Here is a 27,691-nt window from a genome sequence, read left to right as displayed (position 1 = left end):
TTCTTCCATTGCTTCAGAAATATCAGGTCAACGCCTTGGAGTCTCTTTTTTACAACATTTATTTCAAACAGTATGTCATGCCGCAACACCAAGCCACACATAAATTTGAAGTTATGTATGTTTCTGGTGATTCCATTTCCCTCTGCCACCTTTCTCCCATGAACAGTTCCTGTCATAGCATTATCCTCCATAATGGCTACTATGGCATCATCTATCTCCCCAATTTGGTGTTTGATAGGCTTTATCACCTCTACTCGACTTTCCCATCGTGTGGCACTCAGTGGTTTCAGTGTCAGAGAGGATGTTCCCAGCTATTGCTTCAAAATTTGCTATTGATGAGTCAATGCAGAGAAAAATACATAGATGCTTGGAATTACATTAAAAAAATCAGCAGCCTCACTAGAACCTGATGCCGCTTCACTGACCACCAAGTTCAATGAATGAGAACTGCATGGGACAAAAAAAGCTTGAGGGTTTAACTCTCAGATCTGTGTCTGCACTCCTCTGTTCTTTCCTCTCATGTTGGCACCGTTATCGTAGCCCTGACCTCTCATGTCAGCTATCACAATTCCCGTCTCTTCCAGCTTTTTAAGAAGCACATTTGTCATACCAGCTCCTGTAGTATCATCAATGTTAATAAATTCTAGAAAATGCTCTCTGACAGTAACCATTGCAGGGACATTTTCATTAGGTTCTATTGGTACAAAATGTACCATTAAAGTCATTTGTTCCGTATGGCTGATGTCAGGTGTGCAGTCCAGAATAACAGTAATATCTTGCTGACTTCAGATCTGCCACAATCTTCTGTTTGACTTTTGTTGCCAGTAACTGTATGATCTCATTTTGATTTTTTTCTCCAAGGTAGTGATGTGTGTACATTTCTTGGGTGGTGACTCTTCTTAGATGCTGCTGGAGTACAGCAACAAACTCAGCCATCAGCTCCACAATTTTAAGGAAGTTTCCATTGTTTAGCACATACAGCTGATCTGGTGCCATGCAGTGCTAGGTTTTGGGTAGCAAGCATTCTCACAATGGCAATGAGCCTTTTCAGAACATTTTGTCACTAAAGAGACTCTGATGCAATCTTCTGTTGATGTTGATCATCTATGGTGGCCTTTAACTTTAGTCTCATCTCAAGCTTTTTCCACCTATGGAATGCTCTCTGGTGATTTACTGCCTTCTCATGGCATGTCAGATTTCTAGCCAGCTTTTTCCAGTCCTTTGTTCCTGTAGAACCCAGTGTGGCTGGAACATTAGACTGGAAGACTTCGCAACAAAACAGTATGCAGCATTCTGGGTTTTTGAGTACATAAGCCCTGGCCTCTCAGCTTTGTCACCATTGGGGATTTCATGCCAGTAATGTGTTGGATGGAAACTTCTATTTTCATTGTCTTTGGGGAACATGAAGTTTTTCACTTGCTCTGTCCCATGCAGTACAAGGAAGTCCCTCAGGCTACTGCTCAAGTGGGCCCACAGTCCTGGATCATCTAGACTTAAGGAACTAAACTCAGCAGCAGCTGTTTCTTGCACCTCCACCACACTTTTTCTGATCTACATTTTTCTTCAGGAATGTGCACGGTTACATCCATTTGAGATGGAGATATGGATGCTGCAGTAGCTGCCAGGTCACCTGCACTCTGACTAACTGGAAGATCAGGCATCTCCTCACCACTCACATCTTCACTGGGGCCGGAAGGCTCACCATGAACATTTGTGTCTATGTATCTTAGGAGAGCTCCTTCCTGCTTAGATAGAAAAGCTTCTTTTGCTTTCTTTCTTTTTCTGAATGCTGCCCCAGAGGGGCGTTTTCTTCTTTCACTCATGACTGCTGTTCTGTGCCAGCTATAGCGGCTCTCAACACTCAATTGAAGGGGACAAATAAGCAGCCTGGTAGCAGGGCCTGAGTGAGGGAAGATATCAGCGTCTTAAGGGTCTAACTGGCTCAGACTACTTCGGTTGACTGCCTGTTCTCCTCAAGTGGGTTCAGGGAAGCAGCAGGAAACAGGAAGCTCCCTGAGAAGCTGGTGTTAATCAGTCCAGGCTCCTGGGGGTGCTAGAGAGGTACACAAGAGGCTCCTCCTCCTCTCTCTCCCTGCAGCTCCTGCTGCTTTCTGTTATTCCTTCTCACCTTTTCTCCTGCCTGTTATGTCTCTTGTGGCCTCCTTCCTCCAGCACAGCACTCCACCATCTCTGTGCATCTAGAGCAGAGAGAATACATATACACCAGCAGCAGACACAATGTTCTACACTCTGAGTCCTTGTCACCCCCTTCCCCCTCCAGAGTCTGTACCTGAGGCGGCAGCCTCAGTACGCCTCATGGTAAAGCCAGCCCTGACCCCATCTTCAGCCTCAACTCAAGGAAGCATTGCTTCTTCTTCCTGTCTGGTTCCCACACACTGACCAGCCCTCAACTCCCCTCTTTCACTGGAAGAACAAGAGGAGGGATTAAAAGTGGGCATTGTCATTTCCCCTTAGGGAGCCAGTGTTCATCCTTATTCTTTTAAGTGGGTTCAAAACTGGGAAACATACAGTCAGAGACAGTAGTTTTAAGAAATGCCATTGAAAAAGAGAGAAGTAGATTTAAAGACATTTTGAAAAGCTTCCAACCCTGCATCTCACTGTATTCTTCATGCAGTGACCCAAGCAAATCTGATACCAGAGCAATGAGAGCCTACTTATTCCCCTGCTTGCACAATAGAGCAACAGCAAGGGGAAGGGCAAGGAGGAGCAATGTCATTGCACTATTCCAAAGGAGCACTGAGTGCTGGGATTAAGCCTGGAGATGAAATTGCACTTTCTGCATTGGTTCCCCAGAATCAAGAGGTACTACATATGCCCATACTTTGACAACCAATAATCTGCAAATATAACTGTTCTGCTCCCAATCCCTCCCATCCCCATTCACAGAGAACAGGGATGTGCTGATGTATCTGTTACAGTCTGTAGAAATTTTCAAAAAGCAAATCAGGGTGAATCCTTAAAGGATTAGTGTAAAAGGAGAGCCAGCCTAATAGAGGGGACTGGATGGAGTAACTTGAACAGACTTTGCCATGTCTTAACATCTGATTCCATGAGAAAGAATTTAGATTTATTCTATACTTTTCAACTTTTTAAAATGTTAATCAATTGAGGCAACTGTTCGGAGGGGGTTAAGTTTTAAAAAAAAATTATTGAATTTTTGCAGAATTCAAATACAAAGTACTAATAAGCAGAAGAATAAAGAGATCCTTGGTGTGTGTGTGTGGGGGGGGGAGATACATAACATATATACAGGTTTAAGCTACATAACTTCAGACTATGTTTATTTACTCTATATATTACAACACACACTTATACTAGTAAAGAAATAGCTGTTGTTCTTACCCACTGTAGCTCTGAATCACTAAGAGAACATCATATATTCATGAAAGTCTCCAGTCTATTACTTTTGAAGGATATATCCTTTAAGTGTGAATACCATGAGCATGGAAAAGATCCAGTATTCATCACTGAGCTAGGAGGAATTCTTCCAGTGCTGAATGTTTTTGTGTTCTTTTTAAATGGATTGTAAACCACTTTACAACATGTTAGGTGGAAGAGACATTATAAGAGCAATTTGCTTATATATTGTGTTGTATTGTATTACATATAATGGATAAGGAGTGACTTTCAATTTCTACCTCATAGGCTGATTGAGATAAGGGTCAAGCAGAGGAGGCATTTGACCGGCAGGGAAGTGGGTGCTGACTATTCCTTCAACCTCTCTGCAGAGAGGTCTGTGAAATGACATTAATTGCAGATTCAGAAGATAATATATGCAGTGGCATCACAGCTGAAATAGTCTGCAGTGACAATCTAACGTGCTGAATTTGAGAAAGATTTTGATCTCCAAGATATAAAATTCAATCTCTAATTCTCCACTGGCCTTTACTCAAGGGGATTCCTTGCCTCTCCATATATGATTCACTTATCCTCTTTCTATCCTCCACCCCCAATTCCTTTGTTCTTTTATCCAACCACAGTGTCTCATTCTTTCCCTCCACTTATTCTTCTGGGTTGCTAAATACCGCTGAAGAAATTCCAGGGACTACACCAAGTTCTTCTACTATAAATCTTTCTGTACGGCCATCTGCCTCACAAAACAGCAATTATCTTCTTCAATTAGGGAATTCAATGCTTACAACACTTATTTCCTATTTCTGAATCCCTACATAGTCCCTACCACACTCCCCTTCTCCAATCAGGATCTTATCAACTTTTTCAAGGAAAAGACTAACAAAAATCCAACATTACATATCACCACTCTTGCCAGTAACTAGCTTTCAATGTTTCTCTTCCAACACTTATTATGTGCTTTGATTTTCTGAACCCATTCCCTCCATATTGTTTACCTCTATTACTCCCAACCTAACCACCAGCTTTTCATTTGAATTTTTTCTCACTTCCATAGAAACATCCTTTAAAAAGCTGCCTTTGACCCCACCTTTCCCTTCAATTATCATTCTATCTCCCTCCTCTCCTTTTTTAAACTTCTAAGTATGCTTTCTGAAATCCCCATAATAACAGCTTTCTTATTCTCTATAGCAAATAATTCTGCCTGCCCTGAGCAACAGAGGATTTTGATGCAGAAGTGAGTCAGCTAAAAGACGAAAGACCCAAAATAGACTTACCTAATTGACTATAAAGAGAATGGCATGAACATTGCTACACTTTATTTTCTGAATACACTTTAGAAGGAAAGGAAGACAAAAACAAACAAAAACCCGCTCTTCCCTCGATGCTGAAGGTAAATGCCAGAGTGCATTTTAGCTGTTCTGGAACAGAATTGCAAATATGCAATAATGATCTAAGTGGCAAATTATTATTATTATACAATCATCCACTGCTCTCATTGCCATAGTGCCTTACAGATAAAAAGATACTTCAACTCTTCTCTCTCCTCTCTTCCTCCTTTTAAACTGCTTTCTTACAATGGTCAGATGCTAGTAGCTGATAGAGGAGTCAGGTGTAGATGGCACAACTGTCTGGGACATATCAACCTATAAAGATAAATCCATCTTGCAGCCTATTCTAAAGGTGTTGAGATTAGGGCGCAGCCGGATCACCTGTGGAAATTAGTTCCATAACTGTTGATCGTTTGACAAATATGCCTTGTCCCAGGACATCACTTACTAAAACTTCTTTGGTTGCATCAATTGAAGTGTTCCCACTTAGGATAACAGAAGGAGCGGAGGTGGAGAGAAGGTTGCTAAAAAAACTGGGCTCTAGCTCATTAAATACATATGTAAGAACAAAGATCTTCAAACAGACCATAGATTTGATTAGAGCACTCATTTGATGAATACAGAGCACTGATGTACTCTGATATGTTACCATCTAGCCTTTCCTATAGGTGGTCCAGTGAATGCTGTACCACCTGTAGCTTTCCAAGTGACTTTTAGGATCAACCCTTAAGTAGAGCATACTGCAGAAGTCTACTTCCTAAAAAGCAATGTCAGTAGGCTGGTATCAGAAAGATAAGAGCATAGCAATCTGTTTAACTAAACATGAAAAGAGAAAATTTTGGACACCCTCGCTAGGTCTAGGTCTGTAGGAGTATTGATGAGTCATATAGTTTAGGGCAGATGCCCTCAATCAAGAGTGATGTCAGTATGACACTCTGTACCTGAAAATAGCACCCTGAAACTCCCATATTCACCTCTATGATATGATTATATGTTTTGTACAACGTATGCCTTGTGAGAAATCATGACCTGTTAAACATGACTATCTTGTTGAATTCTCTGTGCTACCATTGCATGTGGCATTATGAAGTTTTCCTGTGTGTGTTACTGAACTATGTTGCGAGTCTGGGAGAGACCCCCAGCTGGCCTTTTGGTGGCAACAAAGGAGCAACTAACACCCCTAAAACAGATTTGCATTTGGACTAGCCAGCAATGTGTTGACGGCCCATTAAGGAGAATCCATTCTCCCAGTGGGCCCCTCAAAGCACGTAGAGTACAGAGACCCACTGTCTCAGCAGGATATGTAGATTATGTAACTTCATACTTGAGACAGTATCTTTCCATGCACATGGATGGAGGAGGGTATAAATTGGAGTTTGTGACATCAGCCCAGGGCCTCTCTCCTCCCACACCTATTCTGAAGGCAACAACGTTTGGAAGAGAAGACTTTGAACTGTGGAGATTGGTCCCAGGCTGAGCAGGGAATTTAGCCTGTGCATTAAGAATTTTGAATTGATTGCAGTGCCTCGTGGGGTTAGAAAAACTGCCTGATTCAAATCTTGCATGGTCTGATAAAATTTTGAATTTAGACTACGACTTTATTTTTTATTTCTCATGTAACCATCTCTGTTCTTTATTCCTACCACTTATAATCACTTAAAATACTGTAGTTAATACACTTATTTGAATGTTTTATCCTTACCTGTGAGTTTGTCTAAAGTGCTTGCGGAATCTGCTCAAATTACAAAGGCCAGTGCATGTCCACTATCCTTTGACAAAGTGGTAAACTAAATAATGAGCTTGCATTGTTCAAGAAAAGGACTTGAGCAGTGTAAGATGGTCTATTTCTAGGGTGCAAGACTTCAGGCCTATGGGGGAATTTGCTGGTGTCTCCCTTTGTATAGTTCATGAGTGGCAGCATTCATACAACTTAGCTGGGTTGTTTCCTGCATCTTGTTGGCTGAGTGATCACAGCACATAGAGAGGGGTTTGCTGCTTGTCACTAGCATAGCATTGTAAGAGACAACACAGGGAGGAGAGTTAAGGGGGCACAGCAGTCCCACAGTTCCAGGTAGTACCCCAGGGGTATGCCACAGTCAGTATTAGCTAGATCTTCAAAATGCTTCCCCCTTCACCACAGGCAGGGCCACACAGAAGATTTTATGAAGCCAGGTCAGAATCTGAAACTGAGCCAATCCACTCCCAACCTTCCAAAAAAGATTACCATGGAGACAAAAGAATTTAAGAAGAGGAGTCAGAGAGACATTTGGGGTTGCTACTCTCCATGAGGGGATGGAGGGGCTCTGCTATGCATGCAGCCAGGAGGCTACTTCTGATCCCTCTTCTCCCTGAGCTCTGGTCCTGCTGCTGGTGGGAGCAATAAACATAACCCCTGACTTTGTTCTTATCTCCATGCTCTTGGCCTGGTGGATTGCATTGGGCCTGGTGTGATGCCAGTAGTAACGACAGTAGTATCTGGGCCAAGCTGGGATGGGTGAGTCGCTCCACAGACTGTTGATGGCAGTCACTAAACTTGAGTGGCACTGAGACCCCGTGAGCTCATCGCAACACCACTCACTCAAATTTGGTCTGACCAACCCTCTGTCATTTAGGGGGCCCGTAGCAAATTGCCCCCACCTCTGGCAGCCCTGTCCCCAGGATGTTATCTAGACTGAGCTAGAGGCAAAGAAATCATTTGAGGAGATCCTTACGGAGCCAAAAATAAGTTTCATAATCCAGTTATTAAAGGTGCACTTGTGAAGTGTTGACTCACTGATTACACTTGTGAATTCTCTATGTTTCACAGATGAGCATCAGAGAGGATTACTTTCTTTCCAAGAAGCAATTTCCAGAGGGGGAAAAAGATCATATATCACTAATTAACTCTCAATAGAAAATATGAATAAAATGAAAACAAAACTCTGTAGACAGAACTCTGACCTACTATTTTCAGTGTTCAGAAAGCATAAACATTTCTCTATAGACTTAATCTTCTTTAGCTGAATTCAAGGAAGGATCACTGTATAAAGATAGGTTGAACAATACATGGCACAGAATAATGTGGTCATATTATTGACAAGAATCTGGATACTTTTCCTTTATACCCAGGACGGAATTAATCAAAACCAGTTGAATTAACAGTAGTTTGAAAGTACTGTGAACTCCTAATTCTTGAGAAGTCCTTAGAGATGCTGTTACAGTAAAGCCCAGATCATGAGCTTTACACCAGTAACTAGCAAAGTATCCAACCATAGTGATCTCAAGAAGAAGAAGAAAAAACAAACTGTTTAAATAAGTGTCTTCCTGACTCTACCAACAAAGGCAAAATACAAAATGGAATGAAATCAGGAAGGAGCAACTAGAGTGTTTCCCCACACATAAGATCTTAGAGCTCCTTGGAGGCTGCTTATATTAAATGAGGGGGGAAAGAAAGTCAATGGGACTATATTGATTTACACCAGCTGAGAATCTGGACCAAATTAATCTAGATAGATCTGGGAAAGCCATCTATATATAAGACTAGATGAAACATTACTGCTGAGACAGACAAAGTAGGAAGGGATGGTGATTACAGCACTCACTCTGAAGGGAGAATTGCTGTAGCCAAAGTGACATCCTGAATTATTCTATGAATGCAGTCTCTGATCATCCATTTTAAAATTAAATAGATATTGTTCCCAGTGCAAATGAAATCAAAGGCTGTACCCTGATCTCCTCTATTGTGGAACAAATCAGATTCTTTAAGCCAAGTGTCATCTTTTAAGGTGATCCCTAGAGGAATAAATCTGGCAGCGGTAACAGACTTGTCAAAAAAGCCACTAAAAACACCTAGACAACTCCCTCACACCCTGTACAAGCTCTACAACACTTCTGTCAATACATCAGGGAAAAGTAGCAACTTTTGTCATTGATGGACTTGTAATGTGTTTCTTAAAACTGGAGCACACCCCAGAAGCATGAATCCTTGACATACACCCCACTAATTTCACTGCCTGTGCCCATAAGCATTGTGTCTCTAGCAGCAAGAAACTATAGTTTTCTCCTCACAAAATTAAACAGAATCACTGCATTGTGAAATTTCATTAAACAAAAGCAAAGATTTGTCTCTTCAATCCCCATTCCCAGCCCATTTGTGAAAAAAAAGCTTACAAGACTAGATTATTGTTGTTTGAAGCAAATCTCTAGGGAAAAGTGGCTTTGTGCTCCCCTGGAATGAGGTTTGATGGCTCATCTAGTGAGAGAGAAGGTCTTAGTGGTATAGTCCTCGGTCTGTGAGAAAGCAGTGCAAACTCTCTACAACTCCCACAAGATCTATGTCTGTATCAGATTTAACAAAGCAGTATTGAAGTGTTTCAATGATTTTCTTCAACTTTAATATTAATGCAATGGAAGAGTAAATGGTGGTCATAAAAATGCCAAGTAAAAAAGTTCAAGAAATGCCAATTACTGGTTTAGAAAAAGAGAGAAAGTCTTTTACTTCTACAATTTCAGTTTAGGCATATAGGTAGGAAAGAGGTGAAATTACCAATGTCCCAGTCAAAGATATCTTAAAGTCTGACAAACAGATTTCAGTAACACCTACAATATATGATTACGTGGTAGGTGTATCAATTTAGAGTGGGAAAATGAGGAAAACGATCTTTAAGACAAACATCAGACTAAACCAAACCTGACAGGCTTGAGTGATGACATAATACCCTCTTACTCAGTGATGGTGACACAAAAATGCCAAAGGACACAAAGCTGTCAGTCTTGTTGTTTATCTTCTAAGACTAATAAAAGGAGGTGGCTGATTGACAGAACACAGACATGGGCATAGTCCTAGGCATGCAGTTTGCACTTCAGTTTGAAAAATGTATTGATGGTTTTAGGTTTGACTTATTTATTATTTCCTTTTTATGCACTATCTTTGTCTCCTCTTTTCTAAAACTTTTGAAATGACAACTTTTTAAAACCATAATTGCTTTATACTTTATATTATTAATCATAATGGCTTGCACTGCAATTAACTGCTAACATTTTCAAGAGCATCAGCAACTGGACAGGTGCCTGGTTCAGTAAAAACAAGAATAAGTTTTGCATTAGCCCCTTTAGGATTAACTTGATGGATAATGGAATATTATTTTAACATTTTTATTTTTAGACAACTCTCTCAAAAAACAAAGGCCAAATGCAGTTTTGCTAGATCAGCTCCTAACTACAAAAACTAGATGATGACACAGATCTCTGTACGGAGTAAGTAAAACAGAACTATTTAGGTCTAACACACAAATCTAACAAGGCAGTTAAAACTGACAAAGAAGGAGAACAGGGGACAGTTTATACAGTGAAGTGTTGCTAAAAATAAGTGATTGCATTCGTTTGTTGTGTGAAATACTCTGTAGCAAAGTAGCTTTCTCAGTGGAGAGTACTACAGAATTTCTCAGACTAAAAAACAAAATACATTTGTAGAGAATAATTCAACAGAGATGGTCTGTATAACATATAACATGACAAGTTCCTTAAATCTTCTCCAAACAAGAGACAAAAAAGTATGCATAATGCGGGCATATACCTTAAATTATTCCAGTTCATTACTTAGGACCATTATACAGTTAGAGAGCATCAACCTGTTTTCTAAATCTATAGAGCCAGATTGTGGCTTTTAAACCATTGCTTTCACAGGAGGGATTGCATAGGGTCCTATGCTGCAGAGGTATATCTGCTATCCTGTAAAGGGATGCAAAATGTGTTCCCTTTGGTGCCCTGTAAACTCTTCTGCTGGATGCTCAAGGAGAAAGTAGAGAGTCCTGGCTCTAGTTAAGCCATCCTTATACAAGGAACCTAACATCCATAGGGACAAAATGAGGAACAATGTGTGTGTTCTGCACACTTCATGCCCAACTCAGCTGCAGTGGTTATTGAATTAGGCATGAGTTTAGTGCTCAGGACATCCAGACTCTAATTCTGGTTTGGACCCTGATTTATTGTATGACTTTGGGCAAGTCACATAACCACACTGAACCTTGGTTTTCCAAGCTGTAGAAAAAGGACAATGACATACACTTAGTTCGCAGGGGTGTTGTAAGCCCTTATATTTGTAAAGTGCTATGTAAATGTAAAGAAAAAGTATGTGGGACAAGTAGGAATAAAACTCAAGAGTTCTCATTCCTATGGCTGGTCGGAAAATGTTCCTTTTATTGCCACAGCAGATTTTGACTTTTCATTAAAAAAACGATTTTTAAATTAAAGAAGAAATAAAAAAGGTTCAATGGAAAACATTTTACCAGCCCTCCTCATTCCTCTACGTCACATGGCCTGTGGGGCAGCAGCAAAAGAAGGAAAGTCTTTAAATCAGCTGAGGTGACTAGGCATTTCACTGTGCAGTTAAATCCTATAGCTCCATCTGCATGATCACCACCTTTCTGGTAGAGATAGTAGCTTAACTTGACGATTTCTAACCGCCCATGTACAAGGGCATATTTTAAAGTGTTCATGACTTATCACATATATTTCCAAACATCCCATTGCATGTGCTGTACTACTATTACACACTATGGATAGGCAACCTTTTAAGGTCCAGAGCCCCAGCTGGTGTAACTGCAGCTCCTTTGGAAACAAGTTCAAGTTTCTTCATCCTCAGTACTAATACTAATCGGTTTTGACCTTTAAATCCTAAATTGAAGTCAGTGGAGCTTTGCTGATTTACACCAGCTGAAGATTTGTTCCTACGTTTCCCAATTCAGCTACCTTTTGAGTTGTTCTCCTTTGCTGAAGGTGAAGGAGCAGAGCAATTATTTTGCAGTGGGGGGAAAAATGAATTTCTCCCCATTCTTCATAATTGGAAAAGGATTAAAGGGATTTTGACATATTTTTACCTTCAGACAGAGACTTGGCATTACAAAGTTCAAGTCCACATCCTCAATCTTTTGGAAAGATATGGATATGTGAAAAAGGGGTTTATGACGAAAAACAAAGTAACTGCTGTGGACAACCATTATAACTATTGTAATTACACCAACTTTCAATAGCATCTACTTATTTTCATACAAAACCTTTTGACGCTATGTCATGCTTATGTAACACTTCCTAGTTGAAACACAGGTACAATATCACCAATTTAAAAAAAAGACTCACTTCTTTTTACCATGTTCTAACTACGTTAAGACACCCTGTCATATGCACTACAATGTTTACTACATCATTTCAATACTTAAAGTTATTTGCTCCTTTAGATCATGTCTCAGAAACTGAATCCACGTAAGGCTCAGTACTGAACAGGCTACCATCTCTTATAGCTTAAGTAATATAAAAACCTGGCTAGCCAGAGAACGCAGCAGCAGGTTAAAAAAGCATTCAACTCACATATTCCAGGTAATAACAGTATTTTATTATCATTTCAGGTGCAGAAGTCTGCCAGGTGTTCCAGCCATCTGGCCTCAGGTCAGTATACATGTAAAATATGTGAATGAATGAAATATATGAGCTGAATACAGTTATTTTTCTAATTGCTGTAGTGTGCATTCGCTGAACTGCTTTCACCACACACACACACACACACACCCCGCCATGAAAATGTACCCTCATCTTTTTGAAACTTTTGATGAGCAAATGGAGATTTTTGAAAACATTTTATATTTTAGTAATAATTCAATCATAAACATCCTGTCATCTGAGATTCTGTTGTATATTCAGAACAGTATATCCTGATACATAGACACTAATGATTTTTATTTAACCATATAACTTAAATACTGCATCATTACTCCTCACCACTAGTAACATCATATTTTGAGATCCGGCCAGCCACAATTAAATGGAAGTCTTTATACATAGTTATGGTCTGAAAACCAAATCTAAAAACATTACATTGGAGACGATTTAGAGTCAGGTTTCTAAGGAAGGTGCCTTTATGTTAATAAATCAAACTCCAAGAAGAGTGACTTTATTTTGACTATGTAGCTTTGGTTGGATTGCAATGTGATCAGCACATGTATGCATGCTAGCTATAATTTAGATCCCCATTTACACAAAGCACAGTAGTACACTTCTAACTTTAATTACATGCTCAAATTCCAGTCAAGCCAAATGGACGTAAGCATTTCTTAAGTGCTTTGCTGAAACGGATGCTTGCAATCTAACTTTACTGAATACAACCTATAATCACAATCATGTGCAATAAATATTTTTTTTAAAGATACAACAAATAAGATACAAGGAAGAAAATAATAGAGAGAGAGTGGATAAGGTAATATAATTTATTGGATCAAGTTGTCCTGGAGAAAGATAAAAGCTTTTGGGCTCCACAGAGTTCTGGGAAAGATAATCAGAGTGTCCCAGCTAAATACTAGGTCGAACAGATTGTTAAGCATAAGCAGTTAACATATATTGCAAGAAACCATTCACAATGAAGTGGGCAGTTAACACTTCTGCAATCACGGGACAAAGGAAAATTCCTGGGTTACAGACTGTTGTAATGAGACAAAAACCAGTATCTCTATTGAGTCCATGATATTTGGTGTCTGTGTTGTTTAGATGTGCTTGTAATTATTAGAACTGGGAGCACTGGCTGTTGGGAGTCTTAAAGGACAGGAAACAGGAAGTGGGGGAGGAGTTGAGGAGGCTCAGTGAGAGTTACAGAGTGTGCAGCAGCAGCTTGGTAAAGAGGTTTCCACATAAAAATAAAGTCCTGTTGAAGCTTGTTAGTACCTTGCCTGCCTGATACAACAGTGTCTAACAGAGTTCTGAATTTAAGCTCCCAGGTTCATCTTTTGCAGGCGTTGAGCGGGTTTCCTTTGAGGACAAGACTTGAGAGGTGAGTGATCCTTGTGTGAAAAATGTTTGTTGTATTGAGACATACAAAAACACTCTATCAGCCATGCACAATCTATAACCCACTAGCTCTCCTTTGTCCTATCACTGCATAGGTGTTAATTGCCCACTTTATTTTAAATGATTTCTTGTAATGTGTTAACTCCTTATGCCAGTGTTTTTCAACCTGTGGTCCACAGATGTCCAGGGGCCGCATACTGTGTCCAAACTAAAGGGGTCTGCACCTCCATTTGACATTTTTAGGGGTCCACAAATGAAACAAGGTTGAAAACCACTGCTTTATGCTTAACAATCTGTTCCACCTTTTATTTAGCTATGACACTCTGATTACCTTTGCCAGACCTGAAGACCAACTCTGTGGAGCTCAAACGCTCGCCTCTCTCATACAGGGTTGCCAATTTTGGTTGGACGTATTCCTGGAGGTTTCATCACATGACATACTCTTTAATTTAAAAATATTATTTAATTCCTGGTGACTCCAGGACAATCCTGGAGGATTGGCAACCTTACTCTCATATCTTGGGACCAACATGGCTACAACACCCCCACTACAAACAAGGAAGAAAATAGACCTTTACTAGCAAGGTATATGAGTAAGAAATGTGACCTGTGCACAGGTAAGGGAGACAGTAACTCCTGAGATCTAATCTCGACATTAACACCAAATGCTCTGTGGTCTTGGATAAATCAGCTAAACTCTCTGTTTTAGTTTTTCTACTTCCTATATGGGGATAATATTAACTTACATCACAGGCATGCAGAAAATTCAGTGATGTTTGTAAATCACTCTGAAGATGGAAAGATAAATGTTAAGGATTATAATTTATCTTTATTCTTATAGTTCAAGGAATTACTTTTAACTATTTTAAAGCACTTAGCTAAGTGCTGTCCCTCCAATTAAAAAAAAAATAAAAAAAAAATCACACAATTCTAATCAAATCCAACATGTTAAAATTACACAATATATACATTAATAATATTCACCAAGAATATTATAACTACCTCAATCCCATTCGTCCAAAGTACCCACTCTGCTCCAAAAAAGAATGAACATGCCTTGAGGATTAATAAATCTGATTTCTTTCTATAGATGCATGGGAGCAAACTCCAGAGTCCAGAACTCCTTGTGGAAAATGTTCAGCCAAGTCTTCAATTCTAAACTGATATGGGTGGATATGCCTGAGAGCCTCTACTGATTGAACATGCCATGGTATCACAAGGAGGTGAGAGGTGATCTCTCATCCAGTCAGGACTAAGTGATTTAGCATTTAAAGATCAAAAACAATAAGTTAAACTCCACCCCAGAAGTTAATGGAAAGCAAGTACACAATACTGACCATGGTCAGAATGTGGTCTCCATATAAACCCCTGCCTACTGGCAGCCGCTCCCTGTACTAATTTCATATTCTGAATGGTCTCAAGGTGTGGCTCCATGAGGTGTGCTTTGTAATAAGGGGAGAGTGACCTGGTTATAGTGGCAAGGTCTGCATCCGAAAGAAAAGGTCAAAGTCTTCTTGCCAGGTTTAAATGAAATAAAGCTACATCTGGTGTTTTACAGTTATCTAAAACCAACAAAAATGTGATTCCTTGCAAAGGACCAGGGGAAAAATATCTTAATTTAAATTTTGGTGTGATTCTTATTTATCATCTGGTAAATCCACAATTTTTCTACTGCTGAAATTGACCTGGGTCAATTATTGGAATTATTTATGTTAAAATTAAACTCAGGATCATGACCTTCACATAATGTACAGTATTTTTCTAACAGAGCATTACTGAAAATAACTGCAGGAAATTGCAAATATTTTTCTATCCATTTGAGTTGTGCCTGATTTTAATGGCATTCTGACATTTGGGAAAAAGAAAGAGCAATATTATATTTTATTCTAATGAATAAGGTGTAACATACATTTTAAAGCAATCTTTCAGCCTGCTGATATTGTAGTATGCCATTAGCAGCTTTGATAATAACTAGGAGATTGCTTAAATATTTGCTCTTTTTCTTTATCAGACATCAGTTACAATATTTACTCCGTATCTATGCAGTTACCTGTGCTCTAAAGAGTTCATTGTTTCTTCAGGTCATTTTGGGAGTTCTGGTTCTCAGAACAAATTGTTTTTATTATATGGAGTAAAAACTACTTATTAACTCTATTAGTGGAAATAGAAAATAGGAATGATTTTTATTAGTACTACAAGATAAGGTTTGTACTATTCCCACTAATAGAACCAATACACCATAGAAGGTTAATGGCTTGGCACTGGGAATGGATACCACAGATAAATTTAATTGCATTTCAGGAGGAAAAAAAATCAGTTCTATGAAATAGCAGGATGATATGTGGGTTTCATATTGATCTTAGTTGCACAGATCTGATTGCTGTGCTGTAGTGCTGGCATCAACTCAGCCATGGTTGTTTGTGGTACAACCTTGCCCATGTCTGTACATGCCAATACTGTGATACAGTATTAGCATCAATGCTAATGTCACAAGTGTCTTCCTGTTCCCCCTAGCATTAGCAAGAGCCCTATAAACTTGATATTAGAGATTAAAGATATAATGCTTTTTCAGCTATTTGACAATTGCCCTGTTCTGTTTATTCCCTCTGAAGCATCTGGCATTGGCCACTGTCGGTAGACAGGATGCTGGGCTAGATGGACCATTGGTCTGACCCAGTAAAGGAGTTCTTATATTCTTAATAGGGACAGTATGTGCCACCATTAGCTATGGTAAGAAGAGTCTTACTCTGCAAGCAGCCCCACTGAAATAAATTAGTTAAAGCTAGATTAAAATATTCTTCAGTTTAAGGGGCAGAATCTGGCTCATCAGGATGCCTTGAGTTTAATCACCACTTTGGGTATACTTAAAATAATGTAAAGATTTCTGAACGTAATCTTTACATGGCAAGTTTATGTAAAAATATGACATAAAAAGTACACAGCATACATTTTAAAGTGTATCTCAAACTCGTGACCTCAGTGTGGAGAAAAAGAATACCAATTAATAGCAATTAGCAATTTTGTCATACAGGCCTCCTAATCCTGCCTATCTCCTGCGGATTTAATGTAGAGAGACAAGACAACACCCATGATTCTAGTTTCATAACTGGCTTGTGTGTGTAGGGATATACTGTACACATACAAGCTCCATGGCAGGTTGGTTTATACATGCATGTTCCCGCCCATGATTCCATTGGTGTGCACTCTCACAGTGACAGCCATGAAAAGAAGTGCTTAGATACCATGATAATGTCTTAGATGTCTCTACACTTAGTTACTTCCCAATTAACAGAGTAAAAATAAACATGAAAACTTCCTAAATTAGAGTGGTCTGATAGTCTAGTGAGAGCACTTTAACTGCCATATCTGAGCTCAGTTCCCAAGGTTGGGTTCTTAATCCCTGAGTTAAGAGAATGTGGAAAATATGTTGACAAAGCAACATACTCATTATTAATGGGGATTCAGGAGAGGACAACTGCATTGCTATAACAATGATTAAAAAGTGGTATTTGCAAGGCCTGTCTAGTTCATAGCTACAATGTGGACATACGAGATACAAGATACAAGATCTCAATAGTGTGGGAGAGAGTGAGCAGGAGATGAAGTTGGAAGAAAAATGGGATTTTCTTCAAATTCACATTAAATTACTGTTGATGCTGATTCCTTAAAGATGTCCTCAGAGGTATATCTCAGAGGTACATTAAACTACGTATTAGCACAATACTTTTATTGACTAGGAAATTAGTGACATGAAATCCTCCTCACTGGTTTTAGAGCAGGACTGTTCCATTTCAAGTGTGATTTATGGATTCTGAGGCCATATCTACACTACAAAATTATGTCAACCTAATTTATACCGGCATACAGCCACCACAGTTATTAAATTGCTTGTGTGCGCACACACTTGGCTCCTCATGTCAGTGGTGTGTGTCCTCACCAGGAGCACTTTTATCAATTGTATTGTCAGTGTGGGGCATTGTGGGACAGCTCCTGGAGGCCAGTAACAGTTGACATAAGAAATGCAGTGTCTATACTGACACTAGGGTGACCAGATGTCCTGATTTTATAGGGAAAGTCCCGATTTTTGGGTGTTTTTCTTATATAGGCTCCTATTGCTCCCCACCCCCGTCCCGATTTTACATATTTGCTATCTGGTCACCCTAACTGACACTGTGTCAGCCTAATTACATCGACCACGACTCTACACTGCTCAGGGAGGTGGTATTACTACATCAGTGTACAGAGGCACTTGAGTCAGCGGGAGCCAAATTTAAGTGAAGACACTTCCACAGCAAAGCAGCTTACATTGACCTAATCGTGTAGTGTAGACCAGGCCTCAAAAGCTTTCTAGCTACTATCCCCTTAAATAATTATGACACTTTCCCTTTTACTCCACACTTTATTTGATTTACATACCTGTTTTATGTGATTTATCAAGCCCTGAAAGTTTTTAATTTGTTCTCTTATGGTTCCTTTTCACATTCTATTTTCCTTGTCTTCAATTTTCATCCTTTCTTACATCACTCTACCATATAAACTAATTTTTTCTTTTATAGAGTTTTGCTAGTTTTCTTCTGTCTCCTTTTATATTCTGGTCATTTTTTGTTTGTTTTTCTTTTATGTTCTTTCATGTCTTTGTGTTGTCATTATCTTTGGAAGTATACAGTATGAGATAACCTACCATGCATTTCAAGATTATCTGAGGGTAAAAAAAATGGATGCTCTTGTGGTTAAGGCACTACTTTGGAACCCAGGAGACCTGCATTCAATTCTCAAATCTACCAGAGACTTATTTACTGAACTTAAACAAGTAACTTAATATCTCTGCACATCACATCTCCAACTATGAAATGGAGATAGTAATATTTTGTTTCTTCTGGTTAGATTGTAGGCTTACTACGTTTATGCCTAAACACAATAAGGGTCCTTGATCATGGATGCACTACTAAATAAGGAATAAAATTTGCATTAAAAGATACCACGTTTGTGGGCAAGTTATGGCATTAAAATTATGTAAAGGAAAATACATGGTTAATTATATATTATGCTTTTCAAGATACCTACATTTGGTATTAAAAATTCAGAGAATACCCTCATATCCTTTCATCTCCTTATTCCCCCCTCATTTCCCTCACACTTCCACCTGTTCTTTCTCCAGCTATCCTATTGCCTGCACTGAAATATAAATACATATACATGCCCAGCCAACCAGAATTTCAACTTCAGGTTTTCATTAATATTAATATTCTAATGAAAATGTTGGCCAAAGAGTTACTTTTAAAAAATAGAAAACAAAAACAGCGAAACTAAAATTATTAGCCCAGCTGTGGCTTTTGACTGGGTTTACAATGGCAAGATGACTTTTCACTCCCACTCCCACATGTAGGCAGAGCTAGTTAAAAGCCATTAATAATTTCACATTGGCATTGTCAGAAACTGCTGCCACTGCTGAGTTTGATTTAAATATTTTTAGAAACCTGTATTTTAAAAACTTGTTTCCTAAAACCAGCATTTACTTTCAACATTAGCAAAAGCCAACAATTATATTTCTAATCAGTTTGGCAGCTAACAGACGAGTTAAAAGCCACTGACTGAAAGGCATTTTACTGAACCTCTTCTAAACAGCATCCTCCACCCCAAAATCTATTTCTGCTTTGAGCTGCCAATTAAACAATTGGTGCACATGAATCTAACCTAACACTGATATAACAAAGACGTTTGACTGACAAGTTGAGTTATGTCTAGCTGTGATTTCACATCTATACATAAAACAAAGTTTTTAAATAATAAACAACACTGACAGCTCAAAGTACAAGTCTGCTATCCATATTTCACATAATTAAAGATAAAAACCTTGATTTAGCTTTTTTTCTCTACTAACCTGTTTTATAACTCCATTTGTTCTTATGCCTTGACTAGGACAGCTTGTCAACCATTGCCTTTGCTTATAATATAGATTATTTTGATAATACTATTATTAATTCTGTAGCTTCTTCCATTTGCAAGGATGTGTGGTAGGAGGAGGGGAGAATCTCATTTCTCTTCAATGTTTTACACTTGTTCTTCTTAACCTTTACTTTTATTGGTCTTTCTTAGTTACTCTCACCACAGTATCTGTTGGTCCCTTTAAAAAAAAAAACTGGTCCATCTCAGCATTTCCTGTTGTGATGATCCAGTATCAGATCTTCCTTTGTTATGCTATTATTTTATTGTTATTTTAAAGAGTATATTTATGCTCTTATCAGTCCATCACTGATGAGTCTATTCATTCTGCTCTCCCTTTAACTGTCACTCAAAAAACAAAAACAAAACTCAAAAGCAAAAAAAAAAACACCCCCGCCCAAAACAAAACAAAACAAAACAAACCAAGCTACACACTTTCAATGAAGTAGTGATTATTCACTGCAACCTGGAACAAGATCACATGAATCCTGATCTTTCTTTTCAGAAAGTTTATCAAACTAGACCTTCAGCCTGCTGGAGAATATGGAGGGAATATTCTACATTATAGGAAAACAGAACCTCACATCACAACACACTAGCTTTGCATTGAGCTGGGCCAATCATATCAGGATGAGTGATTCCGATTGTTCTGACTGATTTAATCAGGCATAATTTAATCAGAAACAAATCAGACTTCCTGTATAAAAGTAAAAAAAAAAAAAGTGTTTCATATTCATTCACCTAAAATAGTTGCTTGCATTAATGATTCTACAGGAATTGGTTCGCTCAATGGACCTCTTAGTAAGTATTGCATTTCAAGCTATCCTGCTAGTATTTATACTGTGAATTTTAGTATAAATACTAGCAGGATAGCTTAAGTATGTATTGTATGGTCAGTATGTGACATCTTATTGGGATGCTTTAAAGTTGAGATTGCATGTGATATGCATTAGAGGATGGTTATCACAATACCACCACTATGCTGCTGAAAACATTTCATTAAGGTCTTTTTTGGCCAACAAGAGTCATAATAAGAGACTTTCTTGAAGAAACCATCTACTGAACCCAAACATCAAGAAAAATCTTTCTAACAGTGAGGTTTACTTGGCAATGAAATAGCCTCCACAAGGAATTTACATTTAGACTGAAGAAAGTACTAGGAAAATATGTTGTAGGAAACAAACCTGTACTGGCAGAAGGATGAACTGATTGGCTTAATATAGTGTCTTAAACTATGGTCTATAAATCATCAGTTGTCCGATGTCCTTCCCTAATGGTCCACATGTAAAGCTCTAAGAACCAACGAGGTGGGGGAATAGAAGTGTGGGTGGTATGTGATAGAATCTCTCTCCCACTCTCTTTTATGAAGTGGTCCACAGAATGGAAAATTTGGACAGCACTGAACTAATAGATATTCTCTGATTTCTGTAGGTGAAATCCTCTGCCCTGTACATAGCCAAAGCAAGTGGGCTGTTTGCTGAGGAAGAATATTGTGGATGGGATGTACATGCAGTCAAGCAGATGCTGCACATACCCTCCGCAGAGGGATTTGGATGTTTAATCTGTCACAAATACATCATCCCTGCCCTGCCTACCAGGCCCCCAGCTAAGGCACATAAATTTACCATTGGTGCAGAACTCCTGTGAAGGCTTCTCCAATCCTACCTCTCCCATCTCCCATGCGGCATAATTGCACTGGCCTCACTACATTCAGGGTCACAAAATCAGTCTCTATGATTCCTATACCTACCTATTAGTACCTAATTTTCTACATCTGGTTAAGATTATTGACATGATTGAGGCAAGGAAACTCTCCGAGTATGTTCCTGCTTCAGGCCTCCTTGACCCTTGAAAATCTGGATACAGATATGGGCCTGGCCTGAGTAGCACTGACAGATAACCACCTCCTAACAATGGATGAAATTCAGTTGTTCATGTTAGATTTATCAGATACTTTCAATACATGGTTTAGGAGAGGTAATGGGCTCTCCTGCAAACCCTAGCAGGATTACAAAGTGCCACCATTTGATGATTTCACTTTTATTTTTCCAAGACAGCTAGAAGGTTGTTTGGGTGCAATTACTCTTCTGCTTTAAGTGTTCTCTGATGTGGGGATCTGCATGGCTCTATCTCATCCCTGCTCTCATTCAACATGTATATGAGTCCATTAGGAGAGTCAGTGAGGAAGCATTGGCTTTGATTTTATAACGACGACACCGTGTTCTATTTTTCTGCCTCATCTGATTCAGCTCCTGCTGCCCAATGCCTTCCCTAGTGTTTGGCAGATATTAGGGCTTGAATGAGAATTCAATATTGAAGCTAAAGCAAGATAAAGTTGAGGTAATCCTGGTATATTGAGAGAAACAACTGGAAAATGTGGCAAGGGTTATAGCTGCTTCTTTAAAACAGATTATCTGACAACCTTGTTTCTGGGACTCACAATCTGGGGGCATTTTTTTTTTCTGGCAGATCATACAGCTCCACTCTTGAAGGCAGCTTATTCTCATCTTTATGAGGCCCAGAGTTTGCAACTGTTTCTTTCTGATGCTTGCTACTTATAATTCTGTGGTTCTGTCTCCTCAAGATTAAAGTGGTGATTTTCAAAGGAGTTTAAGGGAGATAGGCACCCAAATCCCATTGAAATAGAATGGAATGTGGGCACCTAACTGGCTTGGTCTCCTTTGAAAATTACAACCCTAGATTACTGCAACACACTCTACACCAGGTTACACCTTACAGCAATCTGGAAATTTATGCTGGCGGAGAACAACAGTATGTTTTTTTTTTTCTGAATACACATAACCAATGCCTGGGATCTGCACTGGCTGCCTATTGATTTCCAGATGTACTTAAAGGTGCTAAGGCTGTATAGGTCAAAATTAAATGGCCTGGGATGTGTCTAGTTAAGAGAACACATCTTTTCCTGTGCCATCCTACTGTAGTTGGGGTCAGCAGAGGTGCCTGAGCTAGAGTCTGCTCAGTATAATAGAGAATGGGGTGCAAGAAGGATGTTCTCCATGAAGGCCTTCAGATTTGGAATTCACTCCCTCTTGGTCAAGTCTGCTGATTTTCAGGGCATTTACAAGGCCTATATATTTGCACAGGCTTTTGATGTGTGAGAGGTGCACCGAGGGTTGGTGCCTATCTGTGTGTATTTTCAGGATGTTGCTTGATTTTAGTATTATTTCTGGTTTTTACATTTTCAGGCTTTGGGGTGGCTGCTTTTTTCTATGTTGAGATTTAAAATATTGTCAAAGGCCCTTACAGACTAGGAAGTGTGACACAGTTCCTCCTCTACCTTGGTGGGTCCTGCGCTTATTCGTGGATTTGCTTGCCTCACAGATTCACCCTGGGAAACAGCCCAGAGACCTTCCCCTCTGGTACAAGCCACAATCCAGGTCAATTCTTCCTGTGTTTGATCAGGAGTTGGGAGGTTTGGGGGGAATCCGGGCCTGCCCTCTTCTCCTGGTTTCAGCCTAGGGCCCTGTGGACTACAGCTGTCTAGAGTGCCTCCTGGTACAGTTGTGCGACAGCTACAACCCCCTGGGCTACTTCCCCATGGCCTCCTCCCAACACCTTCTTTGTCCTCACCACCGGACCTTCCTCCTGATGTCTGATAACACTTGTACTTCTCAGTCCTCCAGCAGTATGCCTACTCACTCTCAGCTTCTTGCTCCCAGTTCCTTCCTTGCATGCATGCATGCACGCACTTCCTCTCCTCTGGCTCCCTTTGGCCTGACTGGAGTGAGCCCTTTTATAGCATCAGAGGGGCCTTAATTAGAGTCAGGTGCTTAACAGCCTTACCTGACTCTTAGCAGGTTAATTGGAGTCAGGTGTTCTCATTAGCCTGGAGCAGCCCCTGCTCTGGTCACTCAGGGAACAGGAAACTGCTTATCCAGTGGCTAGTATATCTCCCTTCTACTACTCTGCTGTTCCCAACTGGCCTGGGTCTATCACATATCTCTCCCCCCTTCTCAACACCAAGGGGTTGGGCAGCTTGGGACGCCAGACAGTGTACACGTGATAAGCCATTGGCGTTGCCAGGTCGACTCCCTGCTCTGTGCTCTATGAGGAACTGGAAAGGTTGGAGGGATAAGAACCACCTGGTTACCCTTGTGTTCTTTTCCTTGTTCTGTTGCATCCATTGAAGAGGGGCATGATAGGTCACGAGGACAAACCTGTGCCCCAGCAGGTAGTAACACAATGTTTCGCTGGCCCATTTTACAGCGAGGCACTTTCTCTCTACCACTGCATATTTTGTTCCCTCAATAGGTGTGTGCAGAGGGTGTGCCCAGGCACACTCTAATGCCTGCGGGCTGGATCCGGCCCCTCAGGGCTTTGGATCCGGCCTGCAGGATTTGCCCCCTGCCGTGCTGCAGGCTCCACACCACTCTTAGAAGAGGCCAGCGCCATGTTCCTGGGGCCAGGGGAGGGCAGAGGCCTCCGTGTGTTTCTCCAGGCACCGCCCCACAGCTCCCATTGGCCGGGAATGGGGATCTGCAGCCGATGGGAGCTTTGGGGGAGGTACCTGGAGATGTGGCAAGGGCAGTGCGTGGAGCCCTGTGTGCCCCCGCATGTCACCCAGGGGCCACACAGGGACGCGGTGAGCGGTGCTGCGTGGGGCCAGGGCAGGCAGGGAGCACGGCACTGCAGGTAAGCGGCACCGGGCCGGAGCCCGAACCTCTCCTGCTCCTTGCCCTGAGCCCCCGCCTGCACCTCGCACCCCTCCTGCACCCCAACCCCCTGCCCTGAGCCCCCTGCCTGCACCCCATACCCCTCCTGCATCCCAATTCCCTGTCCTGAGCCCCCTGCCGCACCCCTCCTGCACCCCAACTCCCTGTCCCGAGCCCCTTCCTGCACCCTGCCCTCCAACTCCTTGCCCTGAGCCCCCTGCCTGCACCTTGCACCCCTCCTGCATCCCAACTCCCTGCCCTGAGCCCCCTGTCACACCCACAGGCACTGCTGCATCAGCTACATTCACATCATGTTTCCTAGGTCTTTGCCACAACCTTAACAGCTAAAGACTTACTAATTTACTTTTAATTTTAAATAAAAATGACACTCCGGAGAACAATTGAACAATCTTCTGTACCTCCCAATCTTTTTACCCAGGAGAACATGCCCCACGCTTTGGGAAATGCTGCCTTAAATTAGCCCTGGAATTAAGTGCTTTTGTCAATTACTTAGCACCCTCCAGCTGGGTTTGTTAGTGCATTTTGCTCTATTCAATTTTATTCTCCTCTTTTTTCTTAAAGGGACAATGGTATCTGTTTTCATTTTCTTCACCTGACAACAACAATCCTCTCTTTATTCTTTAAATCCAACTGAGATAATCACAATGAGTCACATTAAAGCAAATAAAAGTTACACTGTCTGCATGAACTGAGAAATGATAATGAAATCCAGATATTGGATATTTATATAGTTTTATATAAATATATATTCATTCATGTCTTCGGAGAATGTTGCTCTGTAGGGGAACCATGTACTTATGCTGGAAGAAAAAACACATATTTAAAACCAATTTTAGATTTTAGGAAGAGTGCGGTTAACTAAATATGAATTGTAACTGGGAGCTAAAAATCAGTTTCTGTTTTTTAGTCTATGAAAAATTGGAGTAAATTTGACAGTTACATCATTTTAAAATGTGGCCTAGTCAACAAGTCAGGCAACAATTAACATTTTATGACAGAGATATGCAAAAACTAGAATGTCCTCATTATCCTGAGCGTTTATAATTTAAACACAAGACCCAACTGCAAGATGTCACAATTGTCCTGTGTTAACCATGGAGCCAAACCTCTTGATTAAGAGAAAACTGAGCCTTCTCCAGACTGATTAAAAAATGAGGTAGCAAGACAAGCAAACTGATGTGAGCAAAACTTAAGCTTTAAGTAAGAAATAGAAAAGTGGTGTCTGTTTTTTTCTTTTTATGAGAAAAGTGAGATATGAAGGATCAGTTCCTCAGGTCATTTACATCAATGTAACTCTAGTTCTATACTTCAGTGGAGCTATATTGTTTAACAATGGCTGAGGATCTGACCCTAAATATTTTTCAAGCTGTAAATTTAACTGTAGAATTCTGCTGTAGATTACGTATAATCTGTGCTTCCCCCTCATAAAAACTTTTCTTATTGTCAAGATGTGTAAATATTTGACTTTGTAAATGTCTGTATTTATGAAAACTTATTTAAAGCCATTATCTAGTTTGGCTTGTATAATTCAATAAATACCTAGCATTATCTGTTCTGCAGAGAAGGTGTGTATGTATGTACCCCCACATGGGTGTGTGTTTAAGTAAACACATGTAGATCACTAGGACTTTTTGTCTTGAGACACCTGTCTTCCACTGATAAAAAGAAGAGGGGATTGAGAGATCTAGGAGTTTGTGCATTCATTCAGCAGAGAATAAAAGGGTCCAATCCTGCAATATACTGGGAGATTTATACACTGAATAGAGGAAAGACCACCAGTGCTGTGTGACATACTTACAGTTTTATTAAAGGTTTACAGTATAAAATAATGGATATCTAAAATACAAAGAAAACAAATATTTTATACTGATGCTGTGTAGCAGAACAGACTGTAAGTATAGTAATATACCAGATATTTAAAACATACCCTGAAGCATAAACCTACACAGAGTTTCATCACAACATATTTTAAAGGTAATCAAAAGTTACTGTCAAGCAGCTTAGGAATATTGTCAAGCTGAGTTTGAAAAGACAGATTAATCCCTTTAAAACATTTAGAAAAAATGTTCAATTCTTTACTCTTTTGAAGACAGGGCAAATTCACCAGCAGCGTAGATGACTACAGTTTTCATTCAAGAGGACTAACAAAGGTTACGGTTGCATGGCTGCAATGGGAAAAGGTTTTTCTTTTAACCATTTCTAGTCTCATCATAATTGCTGTCATCAGAACTAACTGATCGATTGTGGTAACATTTCCTGCCCTTTAAAATCTATATCACAAGAATAAAATACAGCAGATGCTCAGTAATCCCTATTAATAAAGAATGAAGTGAAAGGTAGAGGTGGAGATACTAGTGATAATGTTACACTTGCTGCACCCCAGTGAAGGAGCACGTACCACATCTGGCCTTGTCACTGTCCAGGGGAAAACCCAAAGACAGGCTATTTATCCTATCTTCTCCTCCAAGGTTGGCTTCTTTTGAGATAGTGAAGTAGGACCAAGTTCACTGGTAACAGGTCCCCCTACTGGGACCACCAAGAGAGTGAACAGGATCCCAGAATCCAAAACTTCTCCAAGGAAATCTTTAGAAAACCCTATATAGTCCATCTCTTCCTCAGTAACAAATTTTAAGGGATAGGCTACCATCATCTAAACACCCTGGGGGTGTTGAACCAAGTCATGAAGAGCCATAGGAGCCCAACCTCTGGCTCACTGAATATAGAAGAGTTATACCCAGTGTAACGGTGCTGGTTCTGGTGGGACCCAACTGAGAGTGCCAATTCAGGACAAATTGCTTAAAACGGGGCAGTTACAGCCCAAGGCTGGGGTTTTTTCACCTCTAAGGCAAACCAAACCAGCCAGACCAAAAGGACTTTGGTTTCACTCCACTGGCTAACCACAAGTCACACAAGCAATTTCCTTAGACACTCCAATTTCCCAGTATCACCACCACCAGTGCCGCTCATTATAGGGACAAATGGTTATGAAAACCAATACCACAGTAAAAGAAAAAAAAAAAAGTTCTCCTGATCCCAAAGGACCAAGCCCCAGCCCCAGGTCAATATACAAATCAGATCTTACCCACAAATCACGCTGTTGCCAATTCTTTAGAATCTAAAAACTAAAGGTTTATTTATAAAAGGAAAAAGATATAGATGAGAGCTAGAATTGGTCAAATGGAATCACTTACATACAGTAATGGCAAAGTTCTTGGTTCAGGCTTGCAGCAATCCTAGAATAAACTGCAGGTTCAAATCAAGTCTCTGGAGTACATCCACAGCTGGGATGGGTCATCAGTCCTTTGTGTAAAGCTTCCCTTTGTAGCAAAGTCCCTCCAGAGGCATGAAGCAGGATTGAAGACCAGATAGAGATGAGGCATCAGCCTTTTATAGTCTTTTCCAGGTTAAGAACACCTCTTTGTTCTTACTCTTGAAAATTACAGCAAAATGGAGTTTGCAGTCACATGGGCAAGTTCCTGCATACTTTGCTGAGTTACAAGGCGTATCTGCCTTCTCTCAAAGGGTCAATTGTATAGCTGA

The 27,691-nt window shown here is 40.1% G+C and overlaps 1 protein-coding gene across 8 annotated transcripts in view; it reads right to left on the bottom strand.

Annotated features, from left to right (window-relative positions):
- CADM2 (cell adhesion molecule 2) overlaps positions 1-27,691 on the bottom strand; it is a 1,013,511-nt gene that overhangs the window by 185,330 nt on the left and 800,490 nt on the right. The window contains exon 1 of one of the 8 annotated variants that reach the window (XM_039483452.1): positions 4,650-4,741. The exons of the other annotated variants lie outside the window; for them this stretch is intronic. The gene's annotated coding sequence lies outside the window, so the exon portion shown is untranslated. Of the gene's footprint in view, positions 1-4,649; positions 4,742-27,691 lie in introns of those variants that run through there. 8 annotated transcript variants of the gene reach the window in all.

Source organism: Mauremys reevesii, linkage group 1 (assembly GCF_016161935.1).
Source record: "Mauremys reevesii isolate NIE-2019 linkage group 1, ASM1616193v1, whole genome shotgun sequence".
Taxonomy (NCBI): Eukaryota; Metazoa; Chordata; order Testudines; family Geoemydidae; genus Mauremys; species Mauremys reevesii.
This window is presented reverse-complemented; position numbering and strand designations above follow the sequence as displayed.